This window comes from Octopus bimaculoides, chromosome 3 (assembly GCF_001194135.2).
Source record: "Octopus bimaculoides isolate UCB-OBI-ISO-001 chromosome 3, ASM119413v2, whole genome shotgun sequence".
NCBI lineage: Eukaryota > Metazoa > Mollusca > Cephalopoda > Octopoda > Octopodidae > Octopus > Octopus bimaculoides.
This window is the reverse complement of record NC_068983.1, coordinates 76,618,405-76,624,283: the sequence shown is the minus strand read 5'-3', so window position 1 is coordinate 76,624,283 and position 5,879 is coordinate 76,618,405.

The following is a 5,879-nucleotide window of genomic DNA, read 5'->3' as shown; positions in this document are numbered from 1 at the left end:
GGTCTGATCGCATACTAAATAGCAACAATATGACTGTCAATCTCATTTTAAATGGTATTACTTAATTTATGAGATCTTAACCTCCTAGTTATTATTCACATGTGGAGGCGCAATGGCCCAGTGGTTAGGGCGGCGGACTCGCGGTCATAGGATCGCGGTTTCAATTCCCAGACCGGGCGTTGTGAGTGTTTATTGAGCGAAAACCACCTAAAGCTCCACGAGGCTCCGGCAGGGGATGGTGGCGAACCCTGCTGTACTCTTTCACCACAACTTCCTCCCACCAGTATATCCCCTAGAACTACGTTAAGGGTACGCGTGTCTGTGGAGTGCTCAGCAGCCACTTGCACTTTAATTTCACGAGTAGGCTGTTCCGTTGATCGGGTCAACTGGAACCCTGACGTCGTAAGCGACGGAGTGCCAACAACAACAACAACAATTATTCCCATAAAGTTCTACGTTTTCTATTCATTTTTATGCATTGTTATCATTTGTTTCTGCCTCAATTTTCTTTTTTTTTTTTTTTTTTTTTTGCCAGATAACAGAAATAAAATATAGATACTACATTTCCGAAATATAACAGAAAGCAAAATATATCCAAGGTTGTTAAACTGAGAATTTGACTAAATATCAACTTAACATCATGGTTGTGTACAAAAGTTTCAATAGTAGATGTCCGAAACCAAAGTAGGCTGTTTGTTCATGTGTGTATGTAAACGTTGCAATTTGAATACACATTCAGTGTGATACGAAATGAAAAAAATTTTCCGTGTATTTCTATGTCTTTCCACTTGAACTCTAATCAGTAATAATTGTATGCCTGACCAGTCGCACAAACTGACGATTACACAGTCCATATTATTTTATTGATATACATTTATATTTTCTTTTCTATATAGGAAGCAGTTTTTTCTCTCCACTTCCCTCATTTGCTTGACTTGCTTAAGGTCATATCTGGAAATTCATATTTTGATGTGTTTCAGAAATAAATTATAGACTTGCTTGTGCTTTTTTATTCTACACTTGATATTTTTTGTTTCGGCTGAAATATCTTGTCATTTAAGTTAAATTAATCCTCGCTATTCATCTTAAACAAAATATTTCACCATTTCGTTTTTGTTTTATAGTGGCATTTTTCTACTTTATTTTTTTTTACAAATTTCCTCCACTAATGTCTATGATATTCATATTTGTTTTTCAGTTTCTGTTTATCACAAACTAAAACATGTTACTATCCGTGATTTCTTTCCATTAAATACTATTTCTGAGCAACAAGAGAAAAAGCGTTTCGTGTTATTTTAGTGAGAATTTTCTTTTCCTTATTGTTTATAAGCGTCATCTTTATTTTTGACACTTGTGAGATTTTTTAACTTCTTATATCCTGATTTAGCATTATGGTAGATTTTCATCTCGTGCCTTACTTAAATTTACTTATATTTTGTGTTCATTTTAATATCCAGTTTCCAATTGAGCCTCTTAGCCACGCTAGAAACACGCTAGATACACGCTAGATATTTGATATTTTCCAAAATATCCGAGGGATGGATAATTTATGGCTTGACATATCATTAGTGCAAAATGGGAAGTTCAATGAATATGTAAATTTGCATAGTATTGTATTAAAGCAAGCAGTTTTTACGTCGTCATTCCTATTACTACAAGGAAATATACAGTGATATGACAGGGTTATTCCTCCTATTAAATGAGTTGGCAAGTTTCGAAAAAGTATTAAATTTATGTTCAGTCTGTGGTATTCTTCGCGTTTCGTATTCACGAAACTCATTCGCTTATGCATAAATTAGACCAGTAACTATGGATACGACAAGTTAAAGTTGACCGTGGAAGCGATAGAAGAAATGTTTATTTATATATTTATTTTAGTACTGCAAATCACACCAATTTCTTTAGTGAATGAAGAACACATTAATTATTGTAAGCCTATAGATACTGAAAAGGGGAAATGTTGAGCATAAATGGAGCTCTTTCAGTCCTATCATGGAATTAAAAAGCGACAATAACATGATACAAGACCACAACCGAGTTTTGTATTCTAGATATGTTCGTAACAATTTGCGAATACTTTATTTTTAAAAAAAATATGTCACCTTCCTTTCGAAATTGTTCTTTAAAGCAATATCTTTTCAATGTATGAACACAATCTGATATGCAAAAATGGATAAAATAAGAATGGAATTCCTGTTGCTCATGATTTTACATCTGTATGTTAAACATTTTATCCGGCTCTTTATTCAACAACTTACATTAGATGGGCTTCAAATACCTGGCAATATATATCGAATTACCAGCGTCGTAAGTAAAGAACGTCAAATTAGGTAACAAATGCACACAAAGAAGCTTACTGACATTGCTACTGACCATGGGTTAAAATGTCTTTTATCATAAAATTTGTAACCTTAAATATGCCTGCAGTTTAAAATGGAATTGCTTTCGTTCTTAGCATATATTTTCAATAAAAAAAGGTTAACATAATTCACTCAGAAGATAGTATTAAGCGTTCAATGCACCGAAATGAAATTCAAACAAATTCGGATAGATGTCAATAATGCTACAAAATCCCATACTGACATTCAGTTATCAACTTTAAATTAACAAATGCCTAAAATAGATAAGAACATCCATCGACAACGAGCAAGTGCAACTTGTAATGTATATGTTGACATTACTACGTTGAGCAAACAGCGTTTCGTCTAAACTTTGAATGTTCGAGTCTTTATCTCACAGCTTTATATTCTTGAGTGGGATTAATTTAGAATGGTATTACTGTACACATTACTGAATGCCCTCTTTGCAAATGACTCGTTCCATAGAGTTGGATCCAAGAATAATTTGTGAAAGTATTCTAATTGTTCAGGTGTAGAGGGAGGTACTGTGCTCGTGTTGACCACTAGCCTTCGATGCCAGTAAAATCGAGGGTGTGCACGGTTCGTTGAGGTTGTTGTACATGGAACATTAAGTAAATACATGCAGTTGTAAGAATTATTGGGAAGCCTGTGGGATTTGATGAGAAGAGTACAAGTGAAGGAGATATGAGTGCCTAAGTACTGCAACACAGCTCAGATACTAGGCGAAGAATCTTGAGTGTTATTGAGAAAACATTTATCAGGTGAAATACCGAAATGTGTCTGTGAATGATGCCCTGACAATCGCTGATACGGTGTAGACTTTCAGTGCTGATTTCAGAATGGAGTTCGGACTGACAAAGTGCGGTGTGTTAATATTGGAGAAAAGCAAAATTAAATGTATGGAACGACTAACGAAACCGTCGGGGTATTTATGAATCAGATAGAAGGGACGGGTTATAAATACTTGGGGATTTTGAAAATGAATAAATTGATGGAGAAATAAATGAGAGTACCAGGTATGGGTTCAAAATGTAAAATATCTGTAAACTATCAGATGTGAAATATCTGTAAACTATCAGATGTAAAATATCTGTAAACTATCTGTAAACTATCCGTTTACTGATAGAGCTGTGAACAAGAGCTTCTAGGGCTGTTAACTGTTAGAGTTCAGCAATGGCATTGGGAAGGATTTTCCTCTTGATAAGTGTACTAACGGAACTTTTGTAAGAGGAACGCTCAAGCAAACAGCTTCCATTAAATTACATACCGACACTACTATCAAGGAGCATGACTCGCACGCAAGCTATAAATACTTGCTACTATGATGGAAAAAAATACGTGGTGGCACAAGATCCTGTGCTGACACCAAACGAATACAAAATCAGCACTATAGGGTTGGACAGTATTTACAGAAGAATACGATTCATATTAAAGATTGAACTCAACACCTAACATCGTATCGTAAACATTAAATTCTAGTAGTCCAATACAGTTTTAACATAATTAAACAGAATCCTACAGAACTCCAACGCCTGGACAGGAAGACAAGAAAAATACCAACTTCTAAGAACATGCATCACCCAAAGCAAATGCTGATCGTCTGTACCTACCTCGAAATAATGGGGGACGAAGAATGATGCAGGTAAACATTGCTATAAGACCTCCACAATAGCAATGAGCACATACTTATCTACTACAAAGGCCTGAATGCTGCAGCTTGTGGGCAAACACGAAAGCAGCAAAAAATCACATTCTTTTGTCAAGGAAGCTTGCAAATTCGCAAAGGAACTTGGGATTAACTCTGAATCAGAAGAAGAATCTGAAACCAATGCCACGAATAAAGCAAAATGGATCACACAGACTGCAAAAAAGAACGGGCAGAAAAACATTCAGGAGTGGTGGATCTAGAAGCCTCTGCATTGACAGTATAGTCTTCGAAGCAGAAATGCTGATGTAGACCAAGCAACAACCCATCAGGAGCTAAGAATCTCAGGACTGAAAGCAGAGTCTGATGTTTTCATAGTGGTGCCACAAGATCAAAGCTTGATTACCAAAAACTAGCAGGTCTAACGTTCTTCAAAACGGTTCTGACCCTAAATCCAGATTCTGTGACAGATTGGATTAAACAATAGACCGTATCGTCTCAACGGTATCCTGTGCTGACACAAAACGAATACAAAAATCGGTACTGTTGGGTTTGGACAGTATTTATATTGGAAAATATGTAAACACTACAAAATCAGCTCTCCAGCTTACTGGCATGAACGTCATACTCAGCCAATCGTTGAAGGTTAAAATGCCACTATAAATTGAGATTTTCCAGTCAACACCGACACAATGATCCAGGCTAATCGATCAGATACAGCCGTTATAGACAGGGACGAAAATACTTGTAGGCTAACAGATGCAAGTGTTCCCACTCATAAAAATATATTTGTAACGGAATTTAACCAATTAAGTAAATAAAAGGATCTGGAGTAGTAGTAGTAGTAGTAGTAGTAGTAGTAGTAGTAGTAGTAGTAGTAGTAGTAGTAGTAGTAGTAGTAGTAGTAATTATGATAATAACAATAATAATAATAATAATAATAATAATAATAATAATAATAATAATAATAATAATAATAATAATAATAATAATAATAATAATGATAATAATAATAATGATAATACGTAATGTTAGACATCTTGGAATAGAAGAAAGAATTTTCTCATGGTTAAAATTTTATTCAGAGTAAAATCGTATAAGTAGTTTTCTGAATGCTATTTGTACGCGTCTTTTCTTCCGCAGTAAATGTCAACAATTGTTGTTTGTACGGAAAATGTGCGAAGTTCTTGACACCAAGAAAGAGTGGGAAATTTTTCACCAAATTCGAATTACAACAGATTTGTATTTAAAAAAATTCGCAACTGAAAACATTTTGTTAGGTGTAGTATATAATACAATGGTTGTACAATTTGGCATAAAGCTTCACATTGTAACAAAGTGGAAGTAATCAACTTAATCAGAAAATATCCTACTCGTACCAAATAAAAAGTCTATCATTGGAATTATTGATAATGAAAGAAGTTCTAACTGATCAAAATTTGAATTGTCAATATGCTCGATCGCCTAGAAATGAAAGGCGTTTTCTTTCATACATGTAATAGTTATAGCTATAAAGTGACGCGCAGCGGAAAATGTGGAGCAGCGCAGATAAACAATTAAGTTAAATATCATGATAATTTATGTCTTCAGCAACGAGTAGTTCATTACGAATCCAACAAACACACAGAAGACATTACTTTATCACTAGGACTTACTGGGTACGAAGAATCTTAAATATATAGTGTTTAGTGGTGTAATGACGGTGCTAATCAATAGGTATTATAGTTATTGGATTGTTATTTAAATATTATTGTAGAACATTTAGAAGCAATATATTTTATAGACTTCTTTCATTAGGTGTGTGTGTGTGTGAGAGAGAGAGAGAGTGTGTGTGTGTGTGTGTGTGCGTGAGTGTGTGTGTGTATGTGTGTGTG